Below are 16,580 nucleotides of genomic sequence, written 5' to 3' on the forward strand. Positions count from 1 at the left end.
TGAGTGGCGTAACATTTTCAACAGAGAATGCAATGAAGCTAGGCTAGGACTGAAATAAAAATGTGCCATATGTGGCTCTGGCTGAAGGTAGGTTCTTGTTTCCATGGCCAGTTGCAGGTGAACTGGTGACTTTGAGTCTTTAGTTTGGTAGCCCGCCCCTGAGACAGTGGCCATATTGCCCATAGCAAGCAGAAAGGAAGTCACTTGGAAGGTCTCCAGGTGATTTATTGTACTTCATATTTAACCATGCTAGGCAAGATATAGTTCTTTGTTGCAGAGAATGATGACCAACAGAGGTACTGCAGAACAGAATGATGACTGCAATATCTGCACAGAGATACTTTGGTGCTCAGGTGTAAGGAGTCACAGGAAAAAGAATAGAGCAGAATTGATGGGGCTCGACAACTGGGGCAAAGTGCAGATGAAGGAGGTCCTTCATAGTCACCAAAACTGAGGAAAGGTGACATCAGGTTGATTGTTTTTAAGTGGCAGATAATTGGCAAATCAGAAAGGAGAAGAATTAGGTGCTGGATCTAAAACTTGATCAGTAAGAACCTGAGAGGCAAGCACCTTTAGTTGAAAGTACAAACATCAGACTGCAAAGTGCCTGCAGTAAAAATACAACAGATAAACTCCATGCAGTGATTTGGATTCTGTGTTCATTGTTTCCATTGGAACATGAATGATCTCCTAGATTACCAAATACATTCCTCTGCTGTTGGAAGCAACCATATCTTATAGTCTGTATATTTATTAAACTCCATGTGAAAATTCTGTTCTTTTTTTTCTTCCTAGTTTTTAATGGGAGGCTGTTTCCAAACTTCAGTTTTCCAGTGATCAGAAACTTTAATTTGTGTTCAATTTATTCATTGCTCATTAGTGATCATTTGTCCTTGTGTCATCTTTGTCCATTTGCTTAAGTATCTTTTCTCTCGCTTTAGTGCCTAACCTGAATGTATTTATAGAGAGCAATTATATCCGCTCTCAGCATGAATGAGCTTAGAGATGAAAGGGAGAAGGAAGCAAACATGTTGCTTCAGCCTGGACCAGCTGGAACCTCTTTGTTCAAACTCATGTAAAATATTTTGCAGCAGCTGAATCTGGAAGCAGTGTTTGTGCAGTTCATTGCAGTATGATAGAGATCTAGCCACCTCACAGCCTGGTGAGATGGAAATGAGCATTTCAAGCCACAGTTGCTATCATATGGTATATATCCATGGGTACTGAGGAACTGAGAGCACTACAACGACAAACCAACTTGTTTGGAGAATAACAATCTCCATTTGATTGTGATAAACACCTGCAGTGAATCATTGTAAACATTCCCCATCATTATCACTTGTATTATTCTAGTGTTGGGAGTCAGGTATTTGTCTCTGATGGATTATCACTAGCCATCTAGTGTATTTCAGAAGGGAATCTATATGGCATTATCTGCGTGCTGTAGACTCAGCAATTCCTTTTGTTATTCCCTACGTTGTCTTCTAGATTTCATCACCCTAACATAGTCAGTGAAGAGCAAGAGTTACCCATCACACCTCCTGGTCTTTGAGTTCAAATATCTAATTGCAAAAAGAAATCAATAATACAATAATAATCCTTGCACTGTGTAACTAAAATCATAGAAACAGAATGAGATGCTGGTTGTTGTATCTGCAAATGACCAGTTAGTGTATAATGCATTTAATCAGCCCTTGTCTTCTGGAAAGCAAACTTTTAGCCTAGCTTAAAGCTAAATCCAGCCCCCTCCTTGTGATTGACCTGTATGCTTTCTCATGCAGTGGCAGAATTTGTGCAAATTTGAGCTCTCCTCACAGTTTGGTACAACTCCTGTTGTCCTTCTTGGGGGAGACTGAGATTGAAGAATACAATAGTCAGAGTTGTGGTGCATTGACAGAGCTACATAAGGAAGCTTGAACAATGCCTGATTGAAGTGTGAGATTCTTATAGGGTGTTCAGTGGTTGTCCTCAGTGTTTCTCGCAGATGGTCTGTATCAAAATTCTGGAGACAGATTGGAATTCACCTGCTCTTTTGCCCCTTGCTTGCCTGATCACAGCACAGAAGATCACATGGCAATGTAGAGAGGGTCTGCACATTGCAGTAACTAATCAAAAATCAGTTTTGGCAGCCTACTCCATGGAAAGGTAGGAAAAAGCAGAGGTGACAGAAGGGTTTTTTAAAGCTTTAAGGAAGGGTAGTGGTTTTCTCCTGTAAATCACAGGAATAGCAGTTAAACAAAAAGAAAATGAAAACAGAAAGGATAAAAGCCTGTTGGTTACTTGTATTTGCACAACAATTCTTTTCATCAAGAAAACATCTTAAATACAATGGAAGTTGTGCAATAGTATTCCAGTTTGCTGGTAACACCCTTGTCAGTCTTCTCAACATATCTGTCATTGATCCAGATGTAAATTTTAAAAAGCATAAGCAATAATCAGCAAAACGAAAATCACACAAAAAAATGACCCTCATAGATGTGCTGACAGGATGATGCTATCTACTCTGTGACTGCTCCATGCACACATAAATGCAGGGGAGATGGTGACTACTTCTGCATGGACATATCCAGAGCAGGCGTGGTGACCAGGCATCAAAGGATGTACTTGCTTCAGAAGCACATACTATAATACAATTGCCATCATAGGAGAGAACTGGACCACAGAGAGGCATTTCCATGAGTCAGATTTGGCCCACAGACCAGCAGCTGAATGAGATAGCTAAATAAATCTCTTCATAGCAAATTTTGAAAATTTGGGGTAAAAGCTCCATGAAGTCCCTAGGCACATATCTACTGTCACTGACTGCGTGTCAAATGTGCTTAACACCATAATGATGATCAGAAGTATCAAACTCTCCAGCTGATATGAAGCTTCACCTCCTTGACACCTGCCTCTTTTCAATGGTGCAGGCTAGGTGCTGGCATCAAGAAGCCATAGGCCAGGTCAAGGGCCACAGTACTAGACACTGGATACAGTTATCATAGAAAGAAATTTGGAGCCACACTGCAGCAATATTACATTGTTGTGGGATATTTTAGTTTTTAATTGGGAAAAACAAACAAACAAAAAAAAAACAACCCTGCAGATATCTGATGCTCTAGGCAAATGTACAAAGCACTCTTAAGAATACAATAGCCATTCAAATGGGAACATTATTAATTAAAACCCTCCACATACTGTACAAATGAAACGTTCTTCTCTCTACCTACTCAAGTCATTCATTCAGAAAAATCCTGGGAAAATAGTTAGGCTTTGCAATGTGCCCCATGGGTCAATGTATTCAGGCTCCAACAGACCAAGTAGGAGGAGTGAGTTCCAGAACAGGCAAATCTTCATTGCAAACTCCCTCTCAAAGAGAGTGCATTCAGAAATGTGCACAGCACGCTTACAGAAAAATGGCACTGGCCCTTTCCCCAGCTCAAATTTTAAATGAGTCCTTTAATATATGTATATCCAACTAAGGAAGGGATGCTGACCTATGCTCCTGTCTGAAGCACAGCAGTAATAAGGACTTTGAAGCCCTGTAGGATTTTCAGACCCTCAGCTTGCCTGCCTTTTTTTTTTTTTTTTTTCCTCTACTGTATATATCATTATGGTATGGATTTATACCACAACAACCCCTTTCCTCTGTGCTCTACTATCCCATATCCCCTTTAATTAATGAAAGCGTCATTCTTGAGAGTTGAACAGTCCCTGGGCAGCTCATGTGTTTTATATGTTACGAAAAGCATCCGTGAGTTCTGATCTGACAACTGTTTACTCTTCCTACAGTCCCGTATCAAAAGTCCCCTTGTCATATAGGGCTGGGTCAAAGTCTGGCTAGAGAAGCCAGTGCCAAACTTCCAGTTTGGTGTTGTATTTCAGATCCATCCCCTAAATCAGACTGGCTTTCAGTATTCTGATCAGAACAATCCCTATCTTCTTTGCTTGCTGGCTGCAAAACAGTAGGAAGATTGTCAATACCCTGCCCACGCCCCAATTAAAAATCCAAACTCAAATTTAGTATTTCAAACATTATTTAAAATATATTAAGATAGTCAGTCTGTTACTGTTGCTCATTACTCTGTTGAAACCTAATATTAGTAACAGCATGTACAGAGGACCTGGAGCATGAATTAATAATGAAGTGCTTGTGCTGGAAAACATGCGGGAGCCTGGTTCCCTGGGCTGGCAGCCGGCCGGCACAGACTGGTTTGCTTTTCTCTACACAGTGATCGAATCATCTGCTCGACAAAATCATCAGGAAGGAAAGTATTTCTGATTAGTTTTCTTCCTCTGGCGATCATTTACCAAATGCAGTGAAGAAGAAAGACAAATAGAAATGAAGGGATCCACAATGGGAAAAAGGGCTTTAAATCAATAGTAACATACTGGCGATCAGATGGGAGTAGGGATGGTTTCTGAGCCTGATCCTGAAACGGGCGAGGACCCCCATGTTCTCACTGCCCTTCCCTTGTACATATACCCTTTTCTTGAGGCTTTAGAAGGGTGTTTTCCCCAGTTCTCACTGTCCTAAGAGAAAATAGATCTGAACAAGAGTATAGAGAAATAACTAAGGCTTATCAATGCTCTTGGCCTGAAGCAAAGGTAATAGAGGTGCTGCAGGTTTTCTGTACATATGAGCAAGCAGTTAGCAAGTCACTGGGGTGACTGAGTCACACCTCTTATGGTGATGCCAGGATCAGGAACAGACATGCAAGCTAGGAAGTATCTGTATCATTTATAGCATGCAATACCTATATATTTATATTTATATATAATATGTGTGCGTGCCTATATGTGCATCTAAAATTCTATTACAGCCGTATAAGCATGTGTGCAACAATACTACAGCTAGATCAATGATATAGTATAGAATTAGGTGTGTTTAGTTTCACATATGTATATACGCATACTCCCTTCTCACGCGTGCTTTGCAGGAAGCCGGCTTTCATCTGTCCTGATGATGCCCCGTACTGGCATCCTCCACCCATGCACGCTTTTCTCCCAAGGCTGAGCACAGCCACCTTTGTGTTGCTTCCTCTGTGCATGGAGGAATGCCTTCAACATTTGTAGAAAACAAATAATAGTTGTTGAAGTAGTTCGTGCCCTGAAACTTTAGCTGCGCCCTGCTCTCACACACTGCTTTGCTTTAGGGTGAACAAACTGCTACCCACAGAGAATTCCGCTCAGTGTTCTGTTCTGTAGCTACTGCCTTGTTCTCACACTGTAAATTAAAAGCCGTGAAGGAGAAGGAAATTTCCCCGGCTAAATGAGAGAAATTATCACATAATTTAGTGTAATTTTTGGTGCTGGGAACAGTTTTCTCTGTGCACCTGTTAGGGGAGAGAAACAAGGCTGCCTTAACCATCAATCTGTAGGACCTCAGAGCTCAGCCTGAAAGCAAGGGTGAAATGAAATACGAAAATTGCAGTGCAGCAGAAGAGGAGTCAGCTATCTGAGGGCCTCTGCTGAAATCCCATCTTTCGGGTAGGATTTCTTGTGCATTTTCGTGTTTTGGTCACCTGACAGTAGCTCTCTGGCCTAATTGGCTTCCTAGTTAACAGACTAAGTAATGATGTAACAAGAGTGTGTGGGAACCAGACCTGTGTGACAGATACAATTTTTCCCAGCCATACTAATTTTGCCTGCTTACCTGGTTCTGCTGCTGGCTATCTGGAAATTTGAACTACTTAAAGGATATAATGAGCTTAGAAAAAGTGGAGATACAGCTTAGTCCTTTAACATAAAATTGTCACCAGTCACAAAAGGTATTAACTTGTGAAGTCCAATTATTTTTCTCACTAAAAAAACTGCTAATTTTAATAGATATGTTTGTGTCTACAGCTTTAGTTTACTTTCTCTGCAGTTGGCTACAGTGAGAATTAATTGCTGGTGTCCTAAAAGAGAAGATTAACTTGGTCCGATTGCAAGTGTCTCAGTATCTAATTTTAACTCTTCACTCCGTGCCATCCCAGAGTGCTCTCACAGAAACTGTTGCCCATTTGTGCTAGTCATGTGTGTAGCTTCATGTTGCTGCTATTGCTCGTGTGACACAGCTTCAGAAAGGCTCCAGCTAAGATCAAGGTCCTATGGAACTGGGCAACCTTTACAGAGATTTACATACAAGTTTTATGTTTGTAGGAATGCCTCTAGGTGTTGTTTTACTTTGCACCTTCAGACTTGTTTGATATACGGAAAAAAAAAAACCCGAGTGTAAGAGCAAGAAGTTGGACTCCTGTGTTGATGTGAAACTGTTTTATATTCTCCTTGAAAACAGGACACTTAAATGTGATGACAAATCACGAAAGCAGCAGGGCTTTGCATACACTTGATGTGGTTAATCCAGTCAGTAAATGTGATGTAAAAAAAGGGCACCCTGTAGTGTTTTGGTATCTTTCTATCTGAAGCATATACGATGCCTAACGTGCATGCAATGGATCCGGGGCCTGACATCTATTTAAACTCTTTGGGAGCAATATCAAACATTAATGGGGATTAGTGTTAGAACTGGTGTAAACATAGCAAACAATCTGCTCTAAGTGTATGCTCACATTTCCATATGTTATGTAGGTAAGCAGAGCCATTGCAGAGGAAAGAAACCCCGAGAGGCAGCTCTGAGCTCACTGCTGCTGGGGCTGGTGAAGGCAGGCACGCAGGGCATAGCTCACATGATAGCTACATGCTCATAAAGTGCTACATCTAGAGCTGCCATTTACTTTTGTAGAAGTTAAGTAGGATTTAAAGAGATGCAATTGCATTGTGCAAAGCCACCAAAAAAACAGATAAAAATGATTTAGTACTTCCAGGTGCACTGCAATTCTTGGCAGAGAAAGCTAATTCCAGGTGTGTAACTTCAAAAATAAATAAATAAATAAAATCTAGCCCCGTTGTCAAACCTGGATAAAATCGTCAAGTTAGGAAAATAGAAGCTAAAGAGGAACAAAGTCCAAAGTATAACTGAGGAGAGACAGCCTCGCCATTGAAGAAATTATTGCGTATAAGTGAATCTCTCTATTACTTAAGTAAACATAGCTTGATTCTGGGCAGTATTTCAAAAGAGATAAAGCTTTTGCAAGCATGAGCACAGAGAAAGATGACATATTCACAGTGGGAGGTATGAGGTGGGGTTGCCAATAGTGCCAGAATTTATCTCACACAAACACGCTCAGGGCCAGACCGAAAGCTGCTGAAGCAAAGAGCAAGTCTTTCCACTGTCTTCAGCCGGCTTTGTAGTCATCACGCCAGGAGAAAGGAAAAAAAAATACGTTTGTTTCCTTATTTGTGGCCAAATCATTTACACATTTTCCTTCTCTTTTTAAGCCTGGGGAACTCTTGTCATTGACTTCCTCGGGGGCAGGTCCTTAATCAACAGATCAAAATATAAGCTGTACCACCAAATGGAAAATACTATTATAACAGCTAAAGTGATTTGCTTGAGCAGCACATGTGGTATGGGATATTATTATTCCATAATAGAATACACATTGATTCGTTTGCCACTTTTTTTTTTTTTTTTTAAGAAAGAGCTTTTATTTATACAACGTGTTTATGGACAAATATGCATTGAATGCTTTGTAAGTCCTATTATTGTTTGTTTTTATTTCCACATGTTCAGATGAAATGGCCTTTAGTGGGACTAAAAACTTACAGCCCTAATGGAAGCCCTTAAAGTTGGTGCCAGTTTTATATCTTGCAGGGGCTGCTGTCACTATATTAATATCCTGGAGGTCAAGTTAATTATTATTTTTTAAAATATTTTGCAGGCTCTGTGCAATTCAATACAGTGTCACACTTGGTGCGTGCCAGCTTTGCGCCTGAAGTAAAAGAGCCAGGGAACTGTACCAGATCAGACCTCCGAGGAAGAAGCTTTTGCTGGAATCCATGACCACACAGAAGGAAAATGGAGACAGCAACCTTGTCTCCCAAAGGTACCTGTGAAAACTCCCAAGGAATCAGTGTGCAAGCTACAAATGAGACAGATTTGATGGGAAAGTTTGGTTTTCCTAGCAGCTGGGCTTTCAGTTGCTGTGATCAGTGGCCGGGTACATGGCAGAGTGTTTGGTTCAATTTGCTCCTGTGAACCAACTTTTTTTCTCTTCCTATAACCTAGATTTAACAAAAAGGGGCTTGAGAAACCCAATCCTTTCTCAGACATACAATCACTCCCTGACTTTCAGTACTGCTGTCATCCATGTGAGCCAAGATAGTGTTGTGCCTGTGATAACACGGGCATTTTGGTGATACAAATATAGCGCAGGTGAATATGAAAACCTTTTTGCCCTTACCCTGAGCTTGCTGGGCTGGGTGGCCATTCCTTATTGCAGAGGAGCAACAAGGTATGACTCTGTGCACAGGGAGAAGCAATTAACAACCCAGCTGTGATTGCACAGGGCTTTCTATAGCCTCTCTCTCTTGTTTCCCACACACACTATGTGCACATAGGGGAGGGGAAGGGGCTTTTCATTTCCTTTCTCTCCTCGCTCCTCTGATTGCACTAAGTCGGTACAGAGATCCTTATCTCAAAGCAAAGAGAAAAGTGAAATCTCCAGTTTTGTCACTGTCTGAGTGCTCTGTAATATCTAGGGAGTTCAGCAGGCACTGATTTTCCCTTCATGGCATGGCTGTAAGTTAGAGGCGTTCGTTCTGTTCAGAGCACAGCATTAGGGCAGGCTGGGTCCCTATGGAGTAAAGGTGTGTCAAACCTGGCTGGTTTGCTTTTGTGATACTGTGATAAATCTGTTTTCTACTGAAAAACACTGAGGAGACATTTTCGTTTTTACCTATCGTTTCAGACTCTCCAGATTATTAATGCTGCATAAATATTAAAAGCTTGTTATTTACATTGGAATCATTATCTTTATAGATATCAGCGCTTGTTAAGAGATTCATAATGCATAATTCATTGAACCAATTCTGCCCTTTCCTCTGTTTGTTATTCACCTGCAAACAGACTTCGATTTTTTGCAAATTTGTTCATTATTCAATCACTCCAGGCTCTCTTCATGAACACATTTTAGTGGTGTCCTTTGCTCAAACTATTGTCTTCTACCATATTCTTATCAATTTGTTTCTGTTGTTGCTTGCACAGTGTAATTGAACATTTAATAACAGATTTGAAACTCCCATTGACTTTAATCAAGATATACAGGGTAGCTGTGAAGATTCATGCTAATGCTTCTGATGCTGTAATATGCAGCTGCTGACAGCATATGCATTGTGGTCACTCACGTAGCAAGAACTGCCTTTTATTCCCACTCATTGGAAACAATAATTGATGGAGTTCTGCAGCACACAGCCATGCTTGAAAACTCGGGAACATCAATTTTTGGTGTAGGTGTGCAAAGCAATCATGGCAAGACATAGGTTTCCTTCCACTACAGCACAGTGTGGTTTAGTGCAACAGCACCAGGCTGGAACTCTGGAGGTCAGGGTCAGACCTCCAGCCAGCCATTTCCATGCAGGGCTGCGTCCCTCTGTGCCCTCTATTTTCTCTTTTGCAATTTGATGTCCTTGTTTCTTGAGGATGATCTTGCTCTGCAAAGACCACAGGAAGAAAAAACATCCTAAGGTCTAACTTGAAGCAAGTCTATTATGTTGCCTCCCCTGAGCTCCATGGAAAAAGAGTTGTGAGTAGTTTCTCCATTGATTCAGGGTATCTGTCTTTGGGGCTGTTTTTCTGGAACATCTCAAAGCCAATCCCTAATTCCCCATTATAGGAATCTGGAGAGACTCACCTTAGCATAGCTTGGCTGAAGTGCCTGAAGAAACACTATGAAAAGAAAATAGTTTGGAAACTGAAGTGTAGTATGTTTGTCTTTGATCCAAATACTTTGATCTTTAAGGTATGAATAAGCAAATAATTATTTTTCTTTTCAATTCAGTTCATCACTGTTCATCTTCAGTTTATTTTGGATGCACTTCTGAGAAGCTCTCACCTGCACAGTGAGGAAGGTTGCTCTGAAAGTAACGCCTCCTATTTTACTTTGTTGACCCACGAAGTCAGAGGCAGGTGTTGGTGCTTTGGCAGTAAGGGTTGAGCCTTCCCACCAATATCCCGTTACATCTTGTTACCATGTGACAGATGGCAGCAGAGGGGAAGTCTGACAAAATGGTGTTTGACATGGAACTTAGTATGAAGCAAACGTGTGTCACTGAATTACTCCATGCGGAAAAAATGGCGCCTGTTGACATTCATCGACACTTACTGAAAGTTTATAGAGATAACACAGTAGATGAGAGCACACAGAGATGGTGGGTGGTGTGTTTCAGCAGTGGCACTGGCAACAGTGGGTCACCTCCACTGGTGCAGATTGTTGTGAGTGCAGCATGCAGGCCTTTGTTCATTGCTGGTGAAAATGTATAGCTAATGGTCATAACTAAGCTGAACAGTAGTGTTTTATAGCTGAGAATCTTCTCTATCAAATAGTGTTATTGCATGCTTTGTAGCTGTTGTTTTCAGGGAAGGCATTACTTATTACTACGCAATATAGATAAAATGAAGTCGGTAAGAATGAGCTATTTTATTTGGCTCTACGAAGAAATGATTGCAAGAGGTAACAAAAATATGATGAAAATATTGAAAGAAAACAATATTCAGAAAAACCCACGCAGTTTCAAGACTAAGCAGTAAAAATTAAGCATTTTGTTTTATTTTGAAATATAGTTTTCATATTATTTATCAGAGAGGGCTTTTTTCAAGTTTTCTGGTAGCTGCTCACTCCATTGTCTAGTCTGAATGGGTTTTTTTCTTCCTACTAAAGGAAAAGGAACAGAGATTATTTTTAGAAAAAAAATTTAATATTGGAAACTACAAAATTGAAAAAAATAATAACATTAAATTTAAATCAAAAAATCTTCCAGATTTTCAGATAGAAAAAAGATGACAAATGGTCCCAAATGTCTTCTTACTCACTAATGCTTCTCCACTAAAAAATTTAAGACATTGTTTCTCCCTTCATGTGCTCTGTGGTTTCTTCACTTTCTCATTTATCTTAGATAATTATGTGTGGTCATTTACTTTTACTCTCCAGCCAAGCTCTGGTAAAATACAAGCTTCTAATCAGGAGTGACAGTGATTCAGCCATCTATCATACTCATTCACAGCACCTATGGACTTAAGTATTCTTGCTATCTACTAACAGCAATGCTGAATTTCAGCAGTGAAAAAAAGAAAAAAAATAAGATTTATTTTTATATCAGGAGGCTACTTTTACATTGTTCACAAGGAGGAATGAGGTAAACCTTAGCATTACTGCCATTATTTTTCTTTTTTACTGAATATATGGAGAGTAGAGAACATTTACTTCCACAAATTCCTCAGCACTCCTCAGGTCACATCTGCACCGAGGCTCATGCCTGCTAAATGTTCAGGCATGCCTCCACCTGGTGCTTGGGGCTGGCATGCTATGAACATGAAGAGTAGCCTGGACTCTTTTCTGGAGATCAGTGCTTAAACTCCACCCTGCACCAGGGTGTCTTTGGATGAGCAGTGGCACTCCCAAGCATTTCCAGGCCTGCCACTGCAATCCTGATCCAAGTTTAGAACTACAGTAATCTCATTTTACCACACTCTGCAGCATCCAAATTTGTAATTTTGTTTCTTACCTTTGTGTCCAGTTCATGCAGTAGCAATTAATGAAAAGAACCAGAGTCTATAGATGATAACGATCTCTTAAAATACTCTCCTGAAGAGCAGTGGAAGTACTGAAAGTAAGAAACTACAGTATCTTTCATTTTCACTAGTCCTCATTTGTCTGTCTTCCTTCTACCCCCTCTTTCACCACCAGTCATCCAGCATTTGATGTATGGGGACACCATGTGCTATTTTGTCTCCCGGTCACTTTCATCCCTTCCTCTGCAATGTGTTGACACAAGCCCTGTGTTCACAGTGGAGCCCTGGCCAAAATGGCTCAGCTTCCTTCCCAGGGTGTCAGAGAGCCAGGAAGAAAGGTTTGTTCAAGACCTTGGCTCCCTCTCCTGGCTGGCTTTGCAGCAACTTACAAAGAGTCTTAGCCCTTCAGAAATTACTGTTTGCTTACTGCCAGTGAACACTTGAAACAAGAGAAGAGCACTCCAATGATGAGATTCTGGATTATAAATTAAAAAAAAAAAAAAAAAAAAGTTGGAAGGTAAACTCGTTAAAATTGTAGTTAGTTATTTAAAGTAAAATCATCATATTTTGGATACAGACAATCTAAAAATATTTTCCAGCTCCAGGACTTCTCAAATACAACATACAAATGAGAAAGGGTCTTTTGAAACTTTGTTTGTTTTTCTGGATTATCTGTTTTTTCTTCTGTCCTGCAGGCTCTAGACTGCTACTCAGTAAATGTCCCAGTAAAGGCTGTGTGTTATCCTTTAACACTGGTAGCATTCCCTCTACCTGCTAATTGCTTTATTTGTCCTTACTGCTTCCGTCCCCTCATCAACAAAGGCTTTAGAGTAAAGGGCAATGAGGTAGAACATGACAAGGAGAGTGGGAACCAGAAGAGCAAATATTTCTGTAATTACACAGTAGCCTGGAGTAGCTCTTCTCAAATCAATTATGTAGCCTGGATTGCCCAAAACTCTGAGGACACAGTCCTTGTTTTAATTTGCCTATGGAGCTATGTGCTCCAGTAATGGGCAAGGTTCTTTTCTTGTTCCCAGTTGCCTTTTATCAGAATCCACACAATTCCTTTCTTAGTTGTTATTTTTATCTAATTAGTGTATTAATAATGCATTGCACTTAGCACAGCTATGAATCAGTCATTTCAAATTGCTCTGCAAACAAATGAAGCTTCAGGTTATCTTGTTGGAAAGGTTGTGACGTGTCCATTTTACAGTGAGGCAAACTGAGGCAGACGATGGTAACAGAAAGGGATTAGGAAAAGCCCTGGAAAACCACATACAAAATCACAGTGAACTCTAGTCTCCAAGTGAATTGTCAGATGTGCCAAAAAACTAACCCAGCAATCAAAATATCCAGCCTAAACTATGGGCAAGTTTGTATGCTTGCTGTGCGCTCCTGAGAATTGTCCTTTTGGGAGAGTTTACAACTGCTATAAACCTAGACAGTGAGGAAGGAAAGTGTAGTCAGTGTCAAGAGGATTTCAGAAGTTTTGGAGAGTGATTTTTTGTAGTTACTGAAGAATTTACTTAATAGCATACTGCACATAACATGGGACTTAGAGGATTAAGGAGAATTAGCATCTTTATTGTCAACTCCATAAATGTCTCTGATCTTCCAAAGCTTCTAGCTCTTGTTGCTACACAAGTCAGTGCTGGAACTTCCTTGGCATCAGTGACTGGGATTTGGCCCACATGGTGGTCGCTGCCCTCATGTGTTTCTCCTTTCTTCCTTCACTGTGGGACACTGACCAGAAGCTGTGTCCAAATGTCTGGGAAAGCTCAGAATCAGGCAAAAATTTGCTTTTGATTCCTATTCTTTTTATAAATGAACTACCAGTATGTAATGAGCAATGAGAATACTGTGTTGGGTTTTTTTTTAATTTAATCAATGACTTTGGCAGTGACATTAATCAAATGACTTTAAAGGTACATTTAAAAGGCATTACAGCTGCTGCCTGAAAGGATGACTGTACAGGAGGCAGAAGGGTGAGTAGTGTTGACAGGCAGGTAACTCGTTCATTTCAGCTGTGTATGCAATAGCAAAGGTCTGCTGTGAAATCTTATCCAAAATGTTGGTGAACTACAATGCTGAAAAAATATTTCATATTTCATTAAAATTCATTTCAAACTTCCTAGATGTTTCTAATTGACTGCAATTAAATTTAGAATAAAAGGTATCATACTCTTCATTAAAAAACAACAACTCAGGATTGATTCACAAAAGGTTGCGATCGTTATGTGTATTTCTCAGTGAAAAAAAGTTTATTTGGAAAAAATGTGTCTGGCTGTAGCTGTAACTTTATCTGCATAACCTGTAATACAATAACGATAGCTATAGAAAGACTTTTGTTCTTTTTGGCATAGCTGATCAATTAGATGTGTAGGATGGAGTTACAAAAGCTCGTACAGTATGCAGGAGTTGCTTTCTGTTTACCTGTGCCTTTATGAACAGCACAGCACTGGAAATGATGTTTCAATGAGCAAATAATGTTTTGAAACTGAGTTGGTATTTATGTCATATTACTAAAGACCTCAATCGCCTCTGGTTCCCCACAGGATTTTGATGACATAGAAATGCACATGAAGGATTGGGCTTTGCTTCAGTCTGCCTTGATGGAGGAAAATGTATTATAGATAGGGACCTGAGGCACAGAGAGGTGGGATTACTTTAATTTTCTCTTTTGTTTTAAATGTTGACAATTTTTTGTAAACGTTTGATATATAAAATCATAATTACTGTATCATCTTTCCACCTCATTGGCCATACATGACTCATCCAGATGTCTCAAGAGGTCACTGGGAGAGCCGAGAACTGATTTTTTCTTATCTGTAATGACAGTCAATGCACACCTCTGGATAAGGAGTAGATCTAAACCTTCATCCAAAATCCACGTCAGGTTCAAAAGCACCTTTTAAAAGACAGCTGACCTACTGAAGGATTACAGTTTCAGGTGAAGAGAGCCAGAGCCAGAGTGGGTCCTTACTGAATAACCTGCTGTGTGCGAGGTGAAAGCAGCACCATTTCAAGGCTCCATTCCCTTAGAAACTCCATTGAGCCCATGGAGAGCGACTAATCGGCTGGGAATGAACCCGTATGCCTCACAAGGTTTTTTTCTAGACAAGTTGGGTGCAAGTAGAATATTCTGAAGAGGGAAAAGCAAGAAGTTCAGTGCTTTAGTTAAGCATGGAAGTCCAGGAGCTGAGTGCAGGTATGTCAGTAGAGCTTCACTTCTTGTACTCAGGCCCCCAGCCAGCAGTCCCAAAACATTCCTGCTACACAGGCAGTGGATCAGAGAGCTGGTGGGTCACATGAAGCAGGCAGCACTTTTTGTAAGTCATTACATTTCACTAGGAAATTGAAATGCATTATCATCCTGATATTAATTTGTCATATTAGACATCACTGTAATGCCCAGACAGTCAAGAGAGCAAGGGATGATTGTCATTTGGGAGGAAACAGCATTACTTGGTGAGATAGAAATCACCGCTTTAGGATTTAGAGGAAAACAACTGGTGCAGTATGGTATCCAGCTGCCTCTCCAGCCACTGGTAATGCATTTGTGAAGGTGCTGACACATTAAGCTAGGCTCCCCTTATCGCAGAGCAGCCACCAAATGGCATTCTTACAGTATTAACTTTCTGTCACTTCCAGCTCGAGATGCAACCTGGAGTAAAAGGCTTCATATCACCCCATCAGCTCCCTGAACCACTCCCTCCCAACATGCATGTTAATTATGTGCCTTCATCTTACAGTCCACAGCTGAGAAAAAGGATGGACTTCTGGCAATATTCTTGCAAATGAAAATAAAATATTTACATGGTCAAACTAAAAGCTAATAAATCCAAGTTTCCAGAAACTTCAGCTTTTGAGGAGCACAGAGACTGCGGGCAGGTACACTGCAGAACTCTTCCTCCCTCATGTAGCTGTTAGCATTTAAACTAGTGGTTACATTTGCTAATTGAAGCAAAAATGAAACCATTCTGTCTCCTTGAAGACTTGGCTCTTCTTTGTACCTGTGTGCTGCATGCACTAATAGACTATCTCCCTTCCACTAAAAGAAAACCAAAACCAATACAGATTTCTACAATTTATAAGCTATTGTAGTCACCCACGGCCCTGCTGACAGGCTGGCATGGGGATGGATGCTAAGGGGCTCAGACAGCAGCTGGCAGCCTTGTGCCCATCCCTGTCCTGGGGCCAGGCTGGACAGAGAGAGCTCCCCTTCCTGGCCCCACAACAGGAGGCAGAGAGCAGAGCTGCTGTGTGGAGTTGCAAACCACAGCCAAAATAAATATCCCAACATGGCATGCTAGGCTTCAGGTCACTTGTTATACATCTAAAATAACAGAGAATCACAAGTATTACAAATCTTACTGAATAATTATAAATCAATGTATTTATTTGTGGCCAGTCTGACCCATGAAGATGAGTGTTGACTTTTTAATTGATAAACGTGACTTTTTATCTCTGCTAATTGCAGATACCAGCACCAGTCGTGCACCCTCCCATAGAGGCCCATTTGCTGCTCTGCCCAGAGGTGCTCCAGAGGCTGGGGCAGGAGCAGAGGAGCAGGGCTGCCGACCCCAGAGGGAGGAAGGGGCTGCTGGCAGCCTGAGCACACTGGGAAAAAGTATCTTTATCACTGGGAAAGCAGAGAATGCTAAAAGAGCTAAACCTCCCTTTGCCCAAATCTTTTTTTTTTTTTTTTTGGTTTGGTTTGGTTTTTTAAGGGGGGAAGAAGGCGAGGGGGGGAGGCAAAAATGCTGACCTTAATTAATGGAAGGCCCACTAGACCCGAAGGAAAAGGTTTGGCTCTCAAGACCTAGGCCTCCCCCTGCGCCTCTCCTGGGTGTAATGAGAGAGCTCAGCTTCATTACTGGCAGCTGAGGGGAAGGGTCACTGGGGCTGGATTTGCAGGGCCCTCATTGAGGGATCACTCCATGCTGAGAGGAGCTGGCCATGCTCTTGGACACCTGGTCATTAACAT

At 40.9% G+C, this 16,580-nt stretch overlaps 1 long non-coding RNA gene across 14 annotated transcripts in view; it reads left to right on the forward strand.

Moving 5' to 3' along the window:
* LOC116243418 (uncharacterized) overlaps window positions 1-16,580 on the forward strand; it is a 326,478-nt gene that overhangs the window by 239,022 nt on the left and 70,876 nt on the right. For 13 of the 14 annotated variants that reach the window (XR_016469845.1, XR_016469847.1, XR_016469839.1 and 10 more), the window contains one exon: window positions 7,746-7,910. This is a non-coding gene — a long non-coding RNA (uncharacterized LOC116243418). Of the gene's footprint in view, window positions 1-7,745; window positions 7,911-14,148; window positions 14,250-16,580 lie in introns of all 14 variants that reach the window. The other variant, XR_016469840.1, reaches the window with a different exon arrangement.

Source organism: Phasianus colchicus, chromosome 10 (assembly GCF_987193195.1).
Source record: "Phasianus colchicus chromosome 10, bPhaCol1.hap1.1, whole genome shotgun sequence".
NCBI classification, from domain to species: domain Eukaryota; kingdom Metazoa; phylum Chordata; class Aves; order Galliformes; family Phasianidae; genus Phasianus; species Phasianus colchicus.